At 42.6% G+C, this 22,556-nt stretch overlaps 1 protein-coding gene across 1 annotated transcript in view; it reads left to right on the top strand.

The window, feature by feature from the left end:
* Positions 1–5,971: 5,971 nt before the first annotated feature.
* The window catches only part of MVB12B (multivesicular body subunit 12B), a 262,005-nt gene continuing 245,420 nt past the window's right edge, over positions 5,972–22,556 (top strand). Inside the window, exon 1 of the mRNA XM_053204609.1 lies at positions 5,972–5,995. The gene's annotated coding sequence lies outside the window, so the exon portion shown is untranslated. The remainder of the gene's footprint in view (positions 5,996–22,556) is intronic.

Below are 22,556 nucleotides of genomic sequence, written 5' to 3'. Positions count from 1 at the left end.
AATAAACAAATTTCTACAAATTGTATAATTTTCTTTTTGCAGTTGGTTTGAATCAGAACCCAAGTAAAGTCCATGTATTGCTACTGATAGAATTGTCCTCAGTGTATTTTAACATATCAGTATCCCTCCTTTTTTCCTCTTGAAATTTATTTATTAAGGAAATTAGACTGTTGGTTCTATAGGTTCCCACATTCTAGGTTTTTCTGATGCTATATTTGTGGTATCATTTAACATGTTCCTCTGTCCTGCTGTTTCCTATAAATAGTTAGTTTAGAGACCTGATGGCATTCAGGTTTGACATTTGGCAAGAATATATTTCATACAGGATTTTGTGTATTTCTGTCAGCAGGTACATAATGTCTAACGTCACATTTTTGGGATATTAACAACCATTGATGTGCCTAGATCCATCACTTCATTAGAGCTTGGAAAATGGCAGTATTCTAATTCCACCATCCCATTATCCTTTATTATAGTATCATTGATTGAATGGTCCATTCTTTTGTGACTCTTTTATGCTGATCCCTTATATGTGTGGCTGTTTCCAGGCTCTCTTTTCTGTTCTTTTGATCTATTTGTCTGTCCTGGCGCTAATGCCATGATACTTAAATTACTCTAGCTTCATGTTAAGTCTTCATATCTAGCAAAAGAATACATCACAGTGGGGCACCTGGGTGGCTCAGTCGGTTAAGCGTCCAACTTCAGCTCAGGTCATGATCTCATGATCTGTGAATTCACGCCCCGCATCGGGCTCTGTGCTGATGGCTCAGAGCCTGGAGCCTGCTTCGGATTCTGTGTCTCCCTCTCTCTCTGCTGCTCCCCTGCTTGCACTTTGTCTTTTTCTCCCTTTCTCAAAAATAAACATTTTTAAAAATTTAAAAAAAAAAAAGAATACATCATAGAATACATGAGCTTACACACACACTGAGAGAAAAAAAAAAAAGCTCTTCTTGACCTTCTATGATTCCATACATATTTTGGGAGCCGTTTATCAAGTTCCATGAAAAACTCCCTTGATATTTTGGAATGGCACTGTGTCAAATCTATACGCCAATTTAGAGAGAATTGCCATCTTTGTGATATTGAGGCTTCACATCCACTAACATGAGTTATCCATTCATTCAGTCCTTTTATATCCTTCAGTGAAGTTTTATAATTTTCTCTTTAAAGTTCATATACATCTTATGGATATTGTCATTGTGAGTGGTATCTTCTTTTTGAATTACATCTTTTAACTGTTCCTAGTGTATGGGAATGTAGTCCATTTTTGTATATGGAATTTGTATTTAACAGGCTTCGGGAACTCTACTACCCTGATGGCGTGTTGGTAGATTTTCCTGGAGTTTTTTCCAGTGTAAGCAGTGATTTTTAAATCTGGGAATAATGACAATTCTGTCGTTTCTAATCCACATATCTTTTATTTTTGTCTCATCAGTTGTATTTGCCTACTATTGAATACAAGTGGTGATAGTGATTTTTTTTTTTTTGCTTCTGTCTGAATTTCACAGAAATGCTTTTTGCTCTTCAGCACTAACCACCATGAGTATTGTAACTTCTCTCTCTCTCTTTTTTTTTTTTTGGTTTTCTTTTTTCCAGCTTTATTGCGATATGGTTGCCATATAATATTGTGCAAGTTTAAGGTGTACAGCGTGATGATTTGATACATATATATATTGCAAAATGATTCTCATAATAAGGTTAGTTAGTACATCCTCACCTCACATAATTACCATTTTTGTTGTGATGGTGGTCGTAGTTGTGAGAACACTGAAGGTTTACTCTCTTAGCAGCTCTCATCTGTACAATGCAGAATTATTAGCTATAGTCACCATGCCGTGCATTACAGCCCCAGAACTTAGTCATCTTATAGCTGGAGGTTTGTACCCTTCGACCAATACGTACCCCTTATAAGACCAGGTAAGCTCTTTTCTGTTCCCTAGATAGCTTTTCATAAATAAGCATTCAGCTTTATCACATGCTTTCCCCCACATTTTTTGAGAGGGTACTATGTTGTTTGTTTATTAGTATATCACCGGGCTGTGGGGCACCTGGCTGGCTCAGTCGGTGGAGTGTGCAACTCTTGATCTCAGGGTCATGGGTTTGAGCCCCATGTTGAGTGTAGGGATTACCCAAGTAAATAAATAAAAACTTAATATATATATATATATATAAAAATATATATATATAAATATATATAACTTAATATATATATCTAGGCTAATGACATTAATATTATATATATAAATAAAACTAGGCTAATTACATTAATATTTTTAGATGCTAACATTTAAAATATTTTAAATTTTTATCTGTGTATTCCTCAAATAATCTCTACTTGTTTATAATGTCTTGCTCCATTTTTCATTCATTGCTCAACTTGTTTAATACAGTAAAACCTTGGTTTGTGAGTATAATTCATTCTGGAAACATGCTTGTAACCCAAAGTACTCATATATCAAAGCGAATTTCAAGAACCATTGGCTCATTTGTGATCACGTGACATCCGGCATCGTGTACTAGTCGTATTGCAAGACATAGCTTGTTTATCAAGTTAAAATTTGTTAGAAACGTTTGCTTGTCTTGCATAATACAGACCAAGTTACTCGCTATGCACAGTTTTACTGTATTTTATTTAGATTTTTACATCTATGCTCACAAGATTGTCTTATAACATGCGGTCCTTGTGGCTTCCTTGTCTGTTTTGATATTAATGTTACCCAGCTTCATAAAATGTGTTAAGGAGCTTCCCTCCCCCCCCCCTTTTATTCTGTTCATTAAAACATGTTGTAAAGAATAAGGATTTTGTATTCCTTTAAGTATTGATAACTCTCACCTACAGAATCATCGGTGCCTGATAATTTTGTTTTGTTTCTGTGGGTAGAGTCTAAAATATGGATGCCATTTTATTAGTGATTAGACATCTATGCAGGTTTCTTCTTTCTTCCTGGGTCACTTTTATATACTACACTTATCTATGAAATTGTTCAAAATTTTAATTTATTGTTATAAACTCCTTTGCAGTGTCCTCTCATGATTTATTATATCTGATGTCCTGCCCCTCCTGCTTTTCATTCTTAATATTATTTATTTAAGCCTTCTCTCTCTTTTCTTGATAAATCTTGATAGAAGTTTGTATATTTTATTAGTCTTTGCAAAGAGCCAATTTAGGGGCTTAAAAAATCTTCTGTACTGTTAATTTAATTGATATGTAATTGATTTCTGTTTTCTTCTCATTTTTATCATTGCCATTTATGTTTGCTTAGTTACTCTTCTGCTAACTACTGAAATTAGATGCTTAACTCAGTGATTTTCCATCTTTTTAAAACACTTTCTTCTTTCAGTATTGCCTCCCATGTTTTTAAAATATAGTACTTTTATTTTTGTTAAACTTTCTGAATCAATGGGGTGTGTTAGCCATCTCTTTGTAATTTATTTCTCATTTTATTTGTCGTCAGCATACATGGTCTGCATGTCTTGGAGTCTTCAAAGACTTTTCTGGTCTAGTACTTGGTTACTTTTATGACTGTTCCACAGATACTTGAAAAGATTGATTCTTGTCTAAATTTTAAGTACCGGCTTCTAAACAGATTTACAAGTTCAAGCTTGTTAACTGTATTGTTCAAGTCTTCTTTATCTTTACTAATTTTATTTTTCATCTGCTTGACATACATATGAAAGAGAATTTATTAAAAAATCTCCCTCTATGATTGTGGATGTATCTGCTTTTCCTTATAATCCCAGTCACGTTTTGCTGTATACACTTTGAGGTTGTTGTTAGGTGCATACAAGTTTAAGATTCCTATATCCTTTCTGTTAATCATTTTGTATCATTATGTAACATCACTCTTTATTAGTGCTTTTGTCTGAAAATCTATTTTGCCAGCTGTTAACATAGCTATACCACCTTTTAAGTTATTTTTTAATGTCTATTTATTTATTTTGAGAGAGAAAGAAAGAAAGGAAGAGAGAGAGAATCCCAAGCAGGCTCTGTGCTCTCAGCACAGAGCCTGACATGGGGCTCAAACCTCATGTGAGTTCATGACCTGAGCTGAAATCAAGAGTCAGACACTTAACTGACCAAGCCACTCAGGCGCCTCTTAAGTTATTTTCTAGTTAAATTTCTCCAACATAACATTCTCTGTTCTTTTATTTTGAATCTTCCTGACACATGATCTTACACTGCCTATAGCTATTTGCTTTTTTCTCCCCCAATCTAAACTTCTTTGTCTTTTAATTGGCAGAGTTGGCCCATTTATATTTATTTTTAATACTAACATATATTTTTACCATCTTATTTTATGCTGTTTCCTGTGCTTTCTCTTTACTTATTCTCTCCCCACCCCTGTTTTCTGCCTTGTATTTGATATCTTTATTCCCTCCCCTTTATTCCCTCCCTCCTTTTTTCTCCTCCAGTGGTTTGGAAGTTTTAGTATCTATTTCTCTGTTTTCAGAAGATAAACTTAACTTTTTATAATGCATGCTTGAATTACCAAAGTCAGAAGTTAATCAGTATTCAAACCCTCATCCTAAAGTGTTAAGTATCTGATGACCACTCCCTCCCACACTCTACACCTTATTGTATCTAGAAATCTAATTCCATGTTGCTTTAAAACTTCTCCAAACGAATTCTCTATTGAATATGTGGTCTCCTCATCTCAGGGCTAGTGAACTCCAGTTTGGGTTTTGAAAACATCCCTCTTTATTTCTCATATCTGGGCATTTTCATTTGTGTGTGTGTGTGTGTGTGTGTGTGTGTGTGTGTGTGTGTGTGTGTGAATGAGAGAGAGAATGAATAGGTTTGTGTTTTGAAAATGTGGAATATTTTACGTAAGATTTCTAGGAAGATTCTAGATGAGAGCAGAAAGGGGTGCCACGTCATCTCAGTTTGTCTATTGAGTGGCACTCCAGATTTTTGGCATTTATATATCTGCACTTAGAGAAAACACAGTTTGTTTTGCTGTGGCTTGTTTTTTAACAGATAGGATATCATATTGTATATACTATCCTGTATCTTTCTTTTTCCATCGGTAATAAGCATCTTTCCTGTCAATATCTATGCATCAAACTGATTTTCAGTGTTGCAATTTATTGCGTAGTATGGATTTAATATAGTTTATTCAACTACATTTTGCTTGGACGCTAAGATTATTTCTAGGGTTTGCAGTAAAAATCATGTATAACGTGCCTTAGGAATGCACGCCAGTGTTTCTGTAAGATAGAAGCAAAAGTAGGGAATTGCTATGTTATAGAATATGCATTTTTAAAATTTTGATCCTGCCCAAATGCCTTCATGTGGGAATTCCATTTTATGTACATTTTCAAATATATTTCATATTCTTCTCATAATGTGTAAATCTATTACCCCCATCCTGTCAACACTTGTTACACTTGAACTTGAAAAAAAATAGCTGAACTAGTGAATGAAAATATCTCTTTATTTTACTTTGCATTTAGTCCCCTGATTACAAGTAAAATGAAAAATCTTTTAAGATATGGTTATCGACCATGGGTGCCTGGGTGGCTTTTTTGGTTGAGCGTATGACTCATGATTCTGGCTCCGGTCATGATTCTAGAGTCATAGGATCGAACCTCGTGTCCAGCTCCATGCTGAATGTGGATCCTGCTTGGGACTCTCTCTCTCCCTCTCCCTCTGCCCCTCCCTTGCTCATGAGCACTCTCTAAAGTAAAATTAAAATTTAAAAAATATATATGATTACTGACCATTTGCATTTCATTTTCTGTGAATTGCCTGTTCATATTCTTGTCCATTTCCTAGTCTAGATTGTCTTAATGACTTGTAAGAATTATGGCTTACAGGGTAGTCAACTTTATTAAACTTTGCATTTATGGCTTTTAGTTTTTATGCTTTATTTAAGAAACTTCCCATACCTCCAGTTGATAACACAAGCTCCCGTATTTCTTCTAACACCGTTGTTTTGTGTTCTGCTTTTAGGCCTGTAATCCACCGGAACTTTTTCCTTATGGATAGTGGGAGGTAAGGATATAATTTTATTTTTTTTCATGTAAGAGTCAATTGTTCCAACATCATTTGTTAAGTGGTATATAATTTCCTCACACATCCGATAGTGCATCTTATTTAGATTAATACATCAATGGATGATCTATCTGAATTCCACTCAGTTCTACTATCTATTGATTTAATTGTCTTCTCCTGCACCAATGTCACACCATTTTAATTTCTATAATTTTACAAAGTTAGGAATCTTACAGAATAAAAAATAGATTATGTGTAACAGGTATTTGGTCAGTTCACGTGCGTTTGCTCTTCCGTATTAATTTCAACTTGTAAAATTCCATGAAAAATCCTATTGAGTTGCAGTTGATATTATATTGACTTTAAAGATTATTTAAGGGAGAGTTTCTTTCATATTCCAAATGCTTTGAGCTTTTTATTTGTTCAGACTTTACTTATGAACTTTTTATTTTATTGTGTATAGCCTCTTCCTATAATCAGTATTTATTGAGTCCCTACATTACAGCAGCCACTGTGCTTGGCACTAAGGATCACCGGTGACAAGACAGTCCTGTTCTCTGCCCTCATGGGGCTTAAACTTCCTTACCACTCCCTTTGTGGGCTAGAAAAATGTTTCATTTTTTTTTAAATGCCAAGTGGAATGTGTTAAGGTTATGTATTCTATGTATGTAGATTATAGATTTTGAAATGTATCTAGTAAATCACCTTATTAATGCAATTATTCACATGTCCCATATTTTTATTTCTTTTTGCCTACTTGATTTGACAAAGTGATGCAATAATATTAAGGTATCCTATTAAGATTGTGATCTCGCCAAATTCATCTTGGTATTTCTAATAGCTTTTGCTTTGTATATTGCTTTTTAAAAAATAGTACCATTTATTAGATTTTTTAATAAAGAAAATGGTAAAGAATATCCCATAATCTCACCATCAACATAATCCTTACCAATTCCCCAAACACACACACACACACACACACACACACACACACACACACAGAGTGAGGAATTTCAGATTGTACAGAAAAAAAAAACCCTCAAGCTTCCCGCTTTACTACCTACCCTCCTTCCTGAAGGCAGCCGCTGTTAACAACTTGGCAGATTTTGTCTCAGAGCACCTCCTTCCCCTGTAGCATTATTCCACAGAGAGGGCCTTGTGTTTCTGGAATGCCAGTGATGAGCTGAACCCTCTCTAATGACATAGCCTCCAGGGGTCTTGGAGTAGGTGTTTTAGGGGCTACACCCAGCTCCTGCTGCCAGTGCCTCTTGCTTTGGAACTGTTTGGGCCTTCTAGAGTGGTGCTTCCCAGACATTTATGTGCTTACAGATCCCTGGAGACATTGATAACAAGCAGATTCTGATTCAGTGGTTCCAGGATAAGACCTGAAATTCTGCATTTCTTTTTTTTTTTTTTAATGTTTATTTATTTTTGAGAGAGAGAGAGAGAGACAGAGTGTGAGCAGGGGAGGGGCAGAGAGAGAGAGGGAGACACAGAAGCTGAAGTAGACTCCAGGCTCTGAGCTGTCAGCAGAGAGCCCGACTCAGGGCTTGAACTCACAAACCGTGAGATCATGACCTGAGGCCAAGTCGGACGCTCAACCAACTGAGCCAGCCGGGTGCCCCTGAGATTCTGCATTTCTAACAAGCTCTCAGGGAATAACCCGGGCTGCTGGTTCAGCAGCCACGCTTTGAATAGCAAGGTCCTGCCCTTAAACTTGTCTGCCCCTTGGAGCCCTCTGGGGAGTTTTATAAGCTATGAGTGCCTGGGTACCACCCCCAGAAATTCCGATTTAATTGATATGGGTTGTGGCCTACACCAGGCAGATTAAAAGTCCTTCAGGTAATTCTAGCGTGCAGCAAAGTGTGAGAACCAATGTTTTAAAGAAATTCTCGTCCTCATCTTCATACTTCTGCTGCAGAATTGCTCTCAGCAGATGCCTGGACTGGGGCTGCCGTTGAAGTCCCTGTAACCTGTTTCCCTGGGGTCCTTGGTGAGGACCAAGTTCCCTCCCTCAGGCATTTGCAGGTGCAGACTCGCTTTGATCTGTGCCTCATGGAGACTTTTGACTTCAACTTTTCCTACTCGCGGGGGTAGCTCCCTGCAGTCTCATGTCCTCATGTATTTCCATTCACCTTTCAGGAAGGCACCCTTTTTGTCTTAGGAGAGCTCCCAGAGTGAGAGGTAATGAGATCAGAAAGTCCTGGCCATGCTGTAAGCATCCACCGATGTCCTCACTTCCTAAATAGGTAATCCTTCCCTGGAGATCTAACCGAGGCCTCCTCCATCTGTCATTGTCCTGCCCGGCCCTCGTTTCATCTTTCTTACCTTTGCAGTGCTTTTCCTTAGAAAAAGCGGCTCTCAAAGTGGGGGGTCCCTGGGCAGCAGGCTCAGCATCACCTGGGAATTGGTTAAAAAGTCAAAATTCTCAAGCATCACCCGGTGCTACTGATCAGAAACTGTGGGGGCGGAGCCCAGAAGTCAGTGTTTTCTCAAGCCCTCCGGGGCATTCTTGTGCCTACTCAAGTTTGAGGACCCTTGCCCATGGTGCTGATTGATTTATTTGATCTGGGGTGGTGCTCAAGCATCACTGTGTTGGAAAGGTTCCCCAGGTGATTCTAATGTGCAGTCAAGGCTATGAACCACTGCTGGAGAAAGTCCTAATTCCTGAGATTTATCAGGCCATTCTCTTAGGGGCCAAGTAATAACTTGATCTCCAGCTACAATGGTGTCATCAGTTTGAAACTCACTTGGTAATGCTTCTAGTATTTTGTGCTAATCTTCTTTCTCTCTCCTCTCAGATTTGTCCAGATTTTCTGTAACTCCTTGGTTTAGATGCCCCAGTGTCTAAGTTGCGAGTTCCCAGTTGCTCCAGTGATATGATACACTGTGTGATATCATACACTGTGTGCGCGTGCGCACGCACACACACACACACACACACACACACACACTCGTGCGTGTGTGTAAGAGGCCGTCTCCCACTGGTTCCCTGCATGTGGTTCCCTTGGGGAGAATTTTCCTAGTTTTCTCTCTGGGATCTTGCTTATTTTTCCTCTGGCATATTCCTCAGTCACTATTTCTGGTGTAGTAACAACTAAGATGTGGCCCTTTCTCTACTGCTCTGTCTGCCTTTCCCTTCCATATCAGTCTCTTCTACCTTCAAGGTCAGATTTGCCATTTCATAGCTATACCGTCTGGTCCGGAGTTCTCAATCATTCTTTTCCTCCGCTCAGTGGGGCTGTTTTTAATTGTTTTCTTTTTTCCACTGCTTCCTGCTCTGATAGTCTGAAGTATACTTTTCTCTGTATACCTCAACTTTCTGGGCAACTTCATTCTCAGAGACAGAATCCTCCAAGGACAGGATTTCTTAACTCCTCTCTAGTTTTTTGGGTTTGCAGAAATTTTATGGAGTTATTTCTCTGTGAGCCCAAGATTCCCGTTTCCTTTTTATTTGGACATTAATAAAATATGCTGCTCTCTTGAGAGTGAAGTCTCAATTTAGATCTCTAAAATCCAAAGCTATGATTATTCCAGAGCCAACTTTAGACCAAGTGGTAGGAAGTGTGACCTGTAAGAGCTCATGAGGAAGCCACATAAACACACAGCTTCCTTTGGCCCCGAATGTACCATAAGAACACATAGAAGGGCGTGGAATTTTGGCAGCCTACCTATACAGTCTACCCGATTCTCATATTAATAGTATAAAGGTGGGGGCTCATGCATGCATATTGTGTAGCATGCATGGAACTTTGGTGCAGCATAAATTTTATGAAAACAATAGTAAGAACAAAAAGTCATTGTTCCTCTCCTTAATGTCTGAAAGGTTCGTGCGGTAGGCTGAATAATGGCTTCCCAAGACGTACATGTCTTAGTCTCCAGAATCTGTGACTATGTTACTTTACATGTGAAAAGGGATATTCTGGGGTATTAAGTGAAGGATCTTGAAATGGGGGGATCAGACTAGATTATCCCAGTGAGGTCTAAATGTAATCCCAAGAGTCCCTATAAGAAGGAGGCAGGAAGTTCGGGGTGAAGAAAAGTTGATGTAACAACAGAAGCAGAGAGAGGTTGGAAGGTGCTAGCTGCTGGCTTTGAAGATGGAGGAGGTGGTCATGAGCCAAGGAATGCAGAGGCTTCTAGAAGCTGGAAAAGGCAAGGAAACATTCTTCCTGGAGCCTCCAGATACAGTCCAGCCCTCCCAACGCCTCGATTTTGGCCCAGTGAAACCTAGTTTGGACTTGTGACCTCCAGAAGTGTAAGACAATAGATTTGTGTTGTCTTAAGCCCCTAAGTTTGTCTTAATTTCTTAGAATAGCAATAAGAAACTAATGCAGCATATGGATATGGATAAAGTGCCTTCTTTTCCCTATAATCAGAGCATCCGCTCTGCTCTGCCTGCCCACTGAGGCTTCACAGCCTGCTGACGTCTGCTGAGAGCCACCTGCATGGCCCATGCTCAACTGGGCAGTGTATGTTCTGTAACAGCTGTAACCGCCCTTACCCTGAGGCAGCGGCACGACCCGCTTTTACTGAGGCCTGTGCCTCCATAAAAGCAGCAACTTGCCAGTGGAAACAGCCCGCTGGTATGGCCCCCCCCCAAAACCCTCAGTCCTTGAATATTAGTTTGCTCCCCAGTTCTGCTCCTAGTCTACCCCTGAATGTAACCCCCCTCTGAATGAGCAGACCTCCCCACCCACATCGGAGCTTTGTCCCCGAGGGTCATGCCTGCATCTGCACATTTAAGTCTGGGAGGAGATGTCCAGAATGGGGGGCTTCCCGTGGACGGCCGGCTCCAGAGAACAGAGTGGGGAAGGGGCCGAGCTGCACCTGGTTCTTCACCCCAAACTCCCCTACCAAGCAAGTCCCACCCTTCTGCAGGGAGAAGTGAACGGGTGAACCGAGGAGCAGGGGTGTTAGACCCGACAGAACCCTGTCCTCATGGAAGGAAACACCAAGGGCGGGGTGTTGGCTTTCTCTCAGCACCTCTGTGTCGTCCATGTCGCTGACTCCTCACAGCAGCCCTGTGGGAGTGGAGTCCGGTAAAGTGGATCTCAGAAGTGAGGCACTTTTCTCACAAGTGCCAAGCAGCAAAGATGGGATTCAAACCTACCTCAGTCTGAATACACCTTTTGTTTTAAAGGCAAAGGCAGAAACGGTCTCATTGAGGGGCGTTGGCTCAGGTCGTGATCTCACTGTTCGTAGGTTTGAGTCCCGTGTCGGGCTCTGTGCTGATTCTGTGTCTCCCTCTCTCTCTGCCCCTCCCCCCCAGCTTGCACTCTGTTCTGTCTCTCCAAACTAAATAAACATTAAAAACATTTTATTTAAATGGTCTCATTGAGAGCAGGTGAGGTAAGCCTGGGCAGGAGCACATCAAGTGGATGGGCCGTTCAAAGGGTCTTTCCTTCCAGTTTTCCCACCGGTTTATCCTGTGCACATTTTCTGATCCCACAAGAGAGAGGAATTTGTGTGTTTTGCCTTTACACTAACCATGTATATTTTCACGGCAACCACATGAGTTCTGTTCTGTTATTATCCTCATTTTACAGTTGAGGAAACTGAGGCTCAGAAAAAGAGTAACAACTTGCCCAAAGTCACATAGCTCAAAAGTAACAGAACCAGGATTCCATGTTTCATGTCCACATCCAGCACTGCCTGGGGAATATGTGGCACAAAGAACAGATGAAATGGAGTGGACCACACCCTTTGCAGAATATATTGCTTCCAGAGAGGGCAGGAGAACGCTGCTTAGCCAAAAGTTGTATTTAGTCCCATGTGCGAAGCTGACAGGGCACAGGCAGCCTGCCTCTTACCTCTTGTTGGCTGGTCATAAAGTAGATGGGACAGTGTCACTCCCCTACCGAAAGTCCTCTATGGCTCCCCATTGCTCTTGGAAACTGGTTTAAGATGGCCTCTGAGGCCCTGGTACCAGGTGCCTGTTGGCAGTCTGGTGCCTGTTCATCTTGCTAGCCTCAATTTCAAGCCACCTCCTGATTTCTTGTAATTGAATTTTAAATTTTATATCAAAGTTGATGTACATGATATAGAATCAAATAGCAGTGTAAGGTATATAACAAAAAAGCAGGGGTCCCTGCTACATCCTCAGTTTCCCCTTCCCATGAGACAGCAACTTTCAGCTTCTGGTGTTCTCTTCGGCTATTTGCCTTTGTATTTCAAAGCAACTCTTTATGTTGCTAGTTCCACATTTTTGAAGAAAAATCTACTCACTTTCTAGTAAGAATTAGATGAAGATTTAGTTCTCTTACATCACACTACACACTTCCCCTCTTCTCATCCTACCAACATGGTTACATCACAACTTTTGGTAATCTGAACATTCAGCATTTGTATAATTAGCGCTATGTAAAGATCGATCACGGCTGAGCCATGTAATGTGTACTATTAATACATTCTTTTGTTGTACAACTTTTGTTTTTCCTGGAGTTAATAATTCATTTGGTTTTTACACTTGCCTGGTTTTCTGATTCTTCACCACTTAGGCCTCAAACTTGCCAATGAACTAAAATACTCCTCCTGGTATCGTCACATTCATCAGGTAATCTATCATATTTTTTTCTCTACTGGACATAGCTTCCTGTGGCCTTACATATTTCTGTTGTGATCCAGAGTTATTTTTCTCAAGGCTTCCCTGGCGTATGACTGTCATCTTGGGATATTTCCTTCCCATCCTCCAGATTTTCCCTGTACCTTTTTGTTGGATCTCATTTCCCATATTCCATCCTTTTGTCTTTCTTGGTTTTCTCCCTCTTTTAGCTGTAGTATGTCTTTTAGCAGCATCCTCAGAAGGAATGCTGAGGAGCTAATTATTTTTTTTAAGTCTTGCATGCCTGATAATGTATTTATTCTTCTTTCACAGTTAATCAATAACTGAGATGCCGAATTCTTGGCTGGCAGTTAATTCCCCTTATAATATGAAAATCTTTGCTCCGAGTCTTCTAGCTTCCAGATTTGCTTTTTGGAAATTCAATACCATTCTGGTTCCTGGTTCTTTGTGTACAAATTTCTTCCTTTCTGGAAGTGTCTAGGGTCTCTCTTTATTCTTGGTATTCTAAAATTTCACAATGATATGCCTAATTTTTTCATATTTTATTTTCTGTTTTAAAGAAAATTCTCTTTATCTTTTTACTCTAACTTCTGGGTTATCTTAACTTTATCTTCCAGTCCTGTCATGTTCTCTCAACATTCCTTTAAAAAATACATAGGTAGGGGCGCCTGGGTGGCTCAGTTGGTTGAGTGTCCAACTTCAGCTCAGGTCATGATCTCACACTCCGTGAGTTCGAGCCCCACGTCAGGCTCTGTGCCGACAGCTTGGAACCTGGAGCCTGCTTCGGATTCTGTGTCTCCCTCTCTCTCTTCCCCTGCCCTGCTCATGCTCTGTCTCTCTCTGTCTCAAAAATAAACAAAAACATTAAAAAATATAGATAGATAGCATTCTGATCTCATTTTATGGCTGCAGTGGCTTATCTTTCAGAGGATATTATTTATAGATATTTATTCAAATGTTTCCCTGCTTTCTGTATTGTTTCTCTTTCCTCCTACTTAATTTTTCCTATTTTCCTAAGTCTCTGGTTGCCGTCTTTCATTCCAGAGTTTTCTACAAATATCTGGTGATAATCAGCTGTCATTCATATTTCGAAGTATTGTGTTAAGACCTGACTAGAAGCTCTGTGTAGATGCGGGGGGTTCACCGAAGGGTGATCTGACAGACACTGGCTATTTCATTGGAGAGCCCTTTGTGGTCTCTCTAGGCCTCTTTCCTTGTGCTAGGCAGTTTTCCCGGAAAATACATTTTTCCAGTTGCTTGACCTGGAGGGAAAAGGAGGCATGGAGACAACTCTAAGCCCATCTGCCAAGCATCCTGTGGGCACCATGAGAGGACAGGGATGCTGGTTTGAGTCTGGGCCTCACTCTTTGCTTAGCTAGTGCTGCAAGCCCAGAGCCTCTGGTCCACCTCTCAGAGGGTAAACTTTGTGTGTTTGGCTGTGGCGGGAGGTATGGTCCGTCCCCGAGGCGTGAACGTGGCCTCTCATGTTATGCCTTCCCAGTCCCCTTGGGATGTACCTAGTGTCCATCCCTGAGCCCTTCCCGGGTCTCTGGGGCCATTTGGTTTCCTTCTAGTTGGCTTCCCTTCCTGCAGACTCAGATTTCAGCTTTCCCTGCTCTGTAAGTCAGTCACCATCATCCATTTTCCTGGATTCCAAAATTTTGTTAAACACCCTGTCTGCTTTTGTCCTCTCTCCTGTTCTCTTTATCATGTGGGTTTATACATCTTTAAATTCCATTAAAGTCCATTTTGGTAAGATTTCAGGAGTGAGTAGAAACAAATTCATCTTCAAGCATCCATTTTACCTATAGTTATCTAACTTTCTCTATTGTTTTCTTTGCTGGAGCCGTATCTGCTCTCTCTCTCTCTTTTTTTTCCCTCTATGATTCTTTTTTTTCTTAAATGTTTATTTATTTATTTTGGGGGGAGAAGAGGGGCGGGGGGGGGCAGAGAGAGAGAGAGAGAGAGAGAGAGAATCCTAAGCAGGACCCGTGGCATCAGCGCAGAGTCCAACGTGGGGCTTGATTTCATGAATGAGTCGGATGCTTAACTGACTAAGCTACCCAGGCGCCTCTCCTCTCTCTCTTAGATTCTTAAGCATGCTAAGTTACTTCCTGCGTCTGGGCCTTGGCACCTGCTCTTTCCCGTGTCCTGGAACCCGCTCCCCTTCTTTCACTGGCGCTTCATGTGGCTAACTGTGACTTATGTTGACTTATGTCAACTTAAGTTGACATGTCTCAACTTAAAAGTCATGCCCTCAAACAGACTTCCCCCATCCTGGGCTTTCTAGCTACCTAAAGCAACTTCAGTAGCCACCTCTGCACAAACCAGAAGTGCTTCCTCTGCATCCCCTGTGGCCACTTCCTCCCTCAGAGATGCAGGAGGTTTTCAGAAAGAGGGCGAGAAGGAAGGAAGGAGAGTTTCCTCCCAGAGCCTTGAGCATCCTCCTGCCGGAAGTCCCCCCGGCCTGGCGACTGCCTCTTCCACCCTCTGACCATGTGTCAGCTTCCCTAAGTAGCCGAGCTGGTGCCTGGGAGCCCTCCCGGCTGCTGGCCAAGAGCGAAAGGTCAGCAGAAATAAGGCCTGCCCTTTGTTCTCTCAGCCTCCCCAGTCCTCCAGGACTTTTTACTCACACTCTGTTTATCTCTGTCTCTGTCACACTCTATGGGCCTCAGCCATTCCTCTGTGTCTCTGTGTGTGTCTCTTTTGTCTCTGTCTCGGCGTGTCTCTCCCTTTCTCTCCGTGGGCGCCTGTTCTCTCTCTGCTCATCTCTCTTTCCTCCTCCTCCCCCCACTTCTCTTCTCCTATTCTCTCCCCCTTTCCATCCACCCACCTCATTTTCCCTTTGTCTTTCTCCACATTCCTCCTGCGCCCTCTCTGGCTCTGAAAATGCCTCTCTCTCCCTGGCGCCCACACACTCGGGGCGTCTCTGAGCCTCTGTTCAGGTGCACGGTCGGTGGGGGCCTTCCTGCAGTGGGGCCCCAGGTGTGGTGTGGCCTGGTGGCCGGCCGGACCGCCTGCTGTCTAACACTCTTGTAAGGTTACTATTTATCTAGTGCAACCAAAGTTGGCACACACATCTGGCGCCTGGTACTTAGTGCAATTATTTATGATTTCCACCAAGATTTAAAAGCTCATCGCCGGCCTTGTAATGCAGTAACTGATTGCGCTGCTAATGTAATTAAGAAAAGATTATGATGTCCACGTGGCGTACCAGATGGTGGCATTCATAGTAATCGGCGTGCACAACTGGCAGACAACTGCACAAGGGCAGCCGAGCGGAGGCAGCTGGAGACCAGCGTCTTCCTCCAGCCACTCAGAGAGGAGAGAGGCTGCTGGGAGTGCTGGACAGTGCAGCATGGGCAGGGGAGGGGACGGGGAAGGGGGAGGACAGCTGGAGAGGACGGGTCCACCTCCCCTGACCTGCTCCCCCACAGACACCCACTCAGGCTCAGGCACCTGTGGACACATATACTCAGACTGGTGTAAGGGACTCACTTGTTCCTTCATTTACTCAAAAATAATAAGCAACTAGTTTGGTTCGGTTTTGCAGCTAGTTGTGCTAAGCCCTGGGACTACATGGATAAATAAAGCAGACATGATCCCATTCCTTGTGGAGCTCAACAGACTAGGGAAGGAATAAGCATTGATCAGATAACCACAGGACTAAATGTGAAATTGAATTGTGATCAGTGTGACAAATGAGAGGTGGGTGGCATCACAAGGGGTTTCACCGGGTATTTAACTTGGTCAGGGAGTTGAGAGAAAGCTTCTGTGAGGAAGTGACAACTGAGATGTGATCTTCCCAAGAGATGAGAGGGGGAAAGGTGTTTCACCTGAAGAAAGAAGCAAAACTGGATGCCAAGACAATTGATAAAGCCATAGCCATTAAGATACTGTGCTATGAGCATGGGGTAAACAAGTTGACCGATAGAACAGAGAAGAATCTGGAAACAGATCCGCACATAGATGATTACAACATTTACGACAGAGGTGACACTGTAGTCCAGTGGGAAAGAGGTGGGTTTTTTTCAATAAATGGGGCTGGGTCAATTGGCTATCCATGTGAAAAAAAATGTCTCTAGACTCCTACCTCCCATTAGACACAAAAATCAATTCCAGACGATTTGCAGAGCTAAATGTGAAAGGGAAAACAGTAAAGCTTTTAGAGGAAAACATAGGAGACCAGTCTTGTGACCTGAGAGTAGACGAATCTGTGTTAACAGGACACAAAAAGGCTAAGTAAGGAAAAATGCATAAATTGAATGTACTAAAGTAAAAAAATTCTGCTCCTAAAAAACTCTCAGCAAGAGAGTGAAAAGCTAACTAACAGACCAAGAGAAGATGTTCACAATTCAAATATTTAACAAAGAACTTGGATTCAGAATATGGTTTTTATAACAGCTACAAATCAATAGGGAAAGAACAGACAATGCAATTTTTTTCTTAAAAAGACACCTCATAAAGGAAGAGTTTCCAAAGGCCAGTAACCATACGACAAGGTACTAGACTTCACTAGTCACCAGAGAAATGCAAACTAAAATTTCAGGCAGAAACCACTGCCACCTACCAGAATAGCTAACATTAAGAAGAACAAAACAGCAAACACTGAAGAGGCTGTAAAGAGTGGGAAACCTCGTGCACTGCAGGTGGGAAGGTATATTGGTATTTCAGCAAACTGTTTGTCATTGTCTACCAAAGCTGAATATGTATACACACACACACACACACACACACACACACACATTAGGAGTAGTGACCCACTCCTAAATGTGTACTAAATGTTTACTTTTAGGATAGATTTGAGTTTATCAAAGACATGTACTAACATGTTCCCCGTTGCACCACCCGTAATAGTCAAAACCTCAAACCTGCCTAAATACTTGTAAATAATACAGATGAATTGATCAAAACAGATCGGTTGTGGTATATGCACACATAGGGGTGTTACACAGAACTGCAAGTAAATAGATGCTTGCTACACGCCACACAGGTCTCTTACATCTATTTATGCGTGAAAGTGGACAGAACAAAAGCGTAGACACCGGATCTTCATCTATAGAAAGTACGAAAACTCGCAGAACTAACCCACGGTGTTCCAGGCCGGGAGAATGGTTCTCCCTGGGGAAGGAGAGGCTGGAACAGGACGCGAAGTTGGTTCTGGAGTTTGGGAGTATCTGTTTCGTGCTCTGGGGATGGGTCACGTGGGTGTGTTCGGTTTGTTCAAGTCCTTGCAGCCGTGTACTTAGGACACGTGTGTTTTCTTCCATGTGTGTTATGCTCCCATAAGAAGCGTGAAGGAAGGAGGAGGAAGAGGCCAGTGTGGCCAGAGGGAGCGGAGGCTAAAGAGAGAAATGGGGGAAAAGCAAGCAGCCCGCAGGCCCCGGCCATGTCAGTGAGCAGTTGGAAGCCATTAGAGGGTTTCAAACAAAAGTTGGGGTGGGAGTCAGGGGCGGAAAGGGGGTGACATGATCTGTTTTGCATTTCACACAGATCAGCCTGGACCTTTGTTTAAAGAGGACTGACTGCTCGTGTTCACTTATCTCCTTTTTCTCCTCATGCTGCCAAAATGCATGGAAAGAATTAAAAAGGATGTACACTTACAGTGATGAAAAGAACCAGGAAAAGAGATATCATGAGCCAGACCTTTCAATGAATTTCTGGAAGCTAAAAAATGGATGGGAAAGAGGTATTGATGGAACCGCTCAAGGGACCCTGCGGCTTCCGTGTGGTCCAAGAGCTCTGTTTACAAAAGGATTTGATTCCACTGAACCTGGGAGAGGCTTGGTCTCAGAGATGCCACCACATGCAGAGGAAGGTGCAAGGGACACGTGGAGCCTGAAACAAGGGGATTAACTGAAAGCAGACAGGAAAGCCATTGACTGCTGTCCCTCCCAACCCTACACCTACACACGGATTGCAAAGAACAATCAAATAATAAGAAGGGACTCTGAGAAATGAAACAATGAATTACGCAAATGAAAAATTCAATAGAATTAAAAGGTAAATTCAGGGAGATCTCCCAGAACATAAGACCAAAGTAAAAGAGGCAGGAAAATAAGAATAAAAGGTTTATTTAAGGGTTTCAATAACTGACTAATGGTAGTTCCAGGAAATGCTAATTTAAAAGAGGGGTGGTGTGGAAGGAAGAATTAATAAAGAAATAATACAAGAGATTTTCCCACAGCACAAGGACATGAGTGTCCAGACTAGATCACTGAATTCTCAAATTGAATGCATAAAAAGCCACATGTCAGAACACCACAATAAAACCTTCAAGAAGAAAAATACACGTTACCCAGAAAGGACGGAGTGGCATCGAATGGCATCGAATGTCTCCTAATAAAATCAGAAGCAATATTTTCAATATCCCCCAAATTTTGAGAGGAATGATTTTCAACGAGAATTTATATGCCCAGCCAAACTTGATCAACGTATGGAGAAAGATCATCTCAGAAAGTTTACCTCCAGTGCATCCTTTTTAAAGGAAGTTGCTTGAGAATGTGCTCCAGCACAGTAACAGGAGAAGCCAAGGAAAAGGAGTACGTAATGTCCACGAAATGATGGACCAACCCAGAAAAGCAGCAGAGAAATTTCAGACGAGGCAATGCAGCAGACTGAAGGAGGAACAGTCCATATTGGACGTGCAGTCTCCTGGGAAGGGAGGCTGGGGACAATACAAATATGATAATGGCAAATAGCACAAAGGGAGGTGGCAGGTGGAAATTCCAGGGGAACATGGTCTTCAAAAAGGAAAATATGGCGTAGTACATGGCTCTGCGATGAACAATATTTAAAAAAAATTTTTTTTAACGTTTATGTACTTTTGAGAGACAGAACATAAGCAGGAGAGGGGCAGAGAGAGAGGAAGACACAGAATCTGAAGCAGGCTTTAGGCTCTGAGCTGTCAGCACAGAGCCCGACGTGGGGCATCTTCAGATCCATGAAGGGTGAGATCATGACCTGAGCCCAAGTTGGATGCTTAACCGACTGAGCCACCCGGGCGCCCCTGCAATGAACAATATTTAAATAGTGTTTTCTGTGAGCTAAACCCTCACCTATCACCGCAGGAATTCAATGAATAATGTCTAAGGTCTATAACAAGAGACAGAAATGGAAGCGTGTTACGGGAAGGTATCAGAAACACTATAAATAGTAGCTAAAGGAGTTGAAAGTTGCCTCAGGGGTGAGGGCTAGGAGATTAGGGTAAATAGGGGATAGAGATCTATTGTTTTTAACCCCTGAGTATGATACTTGGATGTAATTTTTTAAATTGCACTTTCACTCTGGCTGCAGAGTGGAAATCTGACGGGAGGAGGTCAAGGCCAGGTACAGGGAGATGGGTTAGGAGAAGATTGTGGAAACGAGTTTGTTGGACTAGAATGGTGGCAGTGGAGATGGGAAGACGATGGATACAAACTTGAGTAGGAGGGCACACGGACGGGACTTGCAGTGGGTTGGATAAAGGGATGCCGAGAAAGACAGAGACCCAGCCCCAGCGGTGACGCCTAGTTTCTTGCTTGTATATTTTGAGTGGACGGTGGAGCTGCCTACTGAGAATCCTGGCCAAGAACTAGGTCATTAGGAGAAAGTAGTGAGTTCAGTTGGACACCCATTAAGTCAAGGTGCTTTGGGGACATCGAAGACATGTTAGGTAGACCGGTGTAAACACATCTCTGAACTCAGATCAAATATCCAGCGATAAGTCGTGACTAAAGCTGTTCATTCAGATGAGATCCCTTCAGGAGACAATATGATCCAGTTGCACTGAAGGGATGGAGTGATCAAGCTAGAAGTAATTGATGGTGTAAGATTGACACGAAGTCTCAGGTTAGGTACATCCAGCTCGTGGTTCCAGATGTTACAGATACAAACATATTCACATGGTCACGGTGTCCTTATGGGCATTTTATAGCCCAGACGCCCAAAGATTACCCCTTCCTTTGTATTATGCAGATATTTAAAACTCACATTCTACCTGCCATGGAAGGTCTTCCCCAGTGTGTGGGTGTCCAGACAGACTCCCCCGTCGATAGGCTGTATTCCCAGCCCCTGCCTGTGGCTCTGACCTCCAACTTCGGCTGTTCACACCCACTTCTATCCCCAGCCACCACCACCAAAGGTTACTGTGTGAACAGACTTCTACTGAAGACTTGGGGCAGTGAGGACAGTTCTAGAACACAGTAGGAAGAAAATGAAAACTCAGCGTCAGACCTCACTACTCCTAGAAGTGTAATTTTGCATTGGCCATGACTTTCCATGGAATCCCTGCCTCGTTCCCTGTTGGGTTCTCTTGCACTGGCCTTTCTTCCCACCTCCTTTTGTCTTGTCTCTGTGCTCCTCACCCCCTGCCTCCCAGGCCATCCTTGCAAATTCTGGTGAGAAATCCAGCTCTCTCTTTGTTCCATCCCTTGCCTTCCAGGCCTTGCCAGGCCACTTACAACACCCAAGGGACCAGCAATACACTTTCCGAAACAAAGCGCCATCTCCCTTGAGATGAATTATGTTTGTCCTCTACAGTGGTAAACTAGCTGCCTTCTGTTCATTCTTTAAAAAGCACTTACGCACATACACTCACATGCAGATACACCCTCACCTTGACATTCACATGTGGATGTGCACGTGCTACTGCATGTACATACTGTGTCCATATGTCTGCATGTACATGTGTCTGTCTGTATTTCTGCTCTCTGCTGCTCCCCTCAGGTTATGATCTCGTGTCCGTGAATTCAAGTCCCATGTCGGGCTCTGTAGTGACAGCTTGGAGCCTGGAGCCTGCTTCAAATTCTGTGTCTCCCTCTCTGCCCTCCCCTGTTCACACTCTGTCTCTCTTTCTCAAAAATAAATAAACATTAAATGTATATACATATATACATATGTGTGTGTGTGTGTGTGTGTGTGTGTGTGTGTGTATTAAGGAATCTCTACACCCAACGTGGGGCTCGAACTTACAACCCTGAGATCAAGAGTTGCATGCTCGGCTGACTGAGCCAGCTGAACACCCTGGGAGTGTTCCGTTCTTCCCTCTGAAGAGGTGTCTCCTCGGCCTTAAAACTAGAACTGAGCTAGTGAGCCAGAGATCACTGTGTCATGGCTGTGCCCCCAGGGTCTGAAACATGGTCTGAAACATGGTCTGTCACAGTGTCACCAAAGCAGCCCCACCTTGAGCAAACAAACCAGGAATTGGACTTGTGGTGGTCCAAATAATGGTCCACCAACGATGTGCATGTCCTAATCCTTGGAACCTGTGAATATGTTACCTAATGGCAAAGGACCATGGCACATGTGATCAGGCTGAGGATGTTGAGACGAGGATGTTGAGGTGAGCTCCGTTTAACCACAGCAGTCATAAGGGAAAGAGGGAACCAGGAGCGTCTGAGAAGGAGATAGGAAGACGGAAGCAGAGGGCAGTGATGCGATGCTGGCTTTGGAGATGGAAGCCACGAACCAAGGAATGCAGGCAACCTGTAGATGTGGGAAAAGGCAAGGAAAGAATTCTTCTCGAGAGTCTCCAGAAAGTACACAGTCCTGCCCACATTCTCATTTTAGCCTGGTGAGATCCATTCCAGACTTTGACCTCCATAACTATGAGATAGTAAGTTTGTATTATTTAAGCCACTGAGTTTGTGGTTATTTGTCATAGCGACATGAGGAGCCTAATATAGGGGCCCTGTGATGTTGCCAGTTCCAGAAGGCCAGAGGTCAGGAAGCATGGATGGTAGGGAGGGAACATTAGGGTCGGACCCTGGGAGGAGGTCCCTGTAGGGGGACTCAAGGCCAGGCCTTCCTCACCTCCCTGTGGTTATCTGAGGGGCTCAACCAAGATCAAGGGGAAATTCTATGCCAGGGGCCTGAGGGACAGCCATAGGGGAGAGGGCTTCAGGGCCTAAAGGGACAGCCACCTCCCGGGGGCTGTGTGATGTAGCAGCAGGAGAAGGTTGAAAGACTAGAGAAGGAGCTGGGGCTCATCATCAAGAGCCCCTCCTCCACACCCCC

This window comes from Acinonyx jubatus, chromosome D4, assembly GCF_027475565.1.
Source record: "Acinonyx jubatus isolate Ajub_Pintada_27869175 chromosome D4, VMU_Ajub_asm_v1.0, whole genome shotgun sequence".
NCBI classification, from domain to species: domain Eukaryota; kingdom Metazoa; phylum Chordata; class Mammalia; order Carnivora; family Felidae; genus Acinonyx; species Acinonyx jubatus.
Note: the sequence above shows the minus strand (reverse complement) of the source record. Positions and strands in the feature narration are given on the sequence as shown.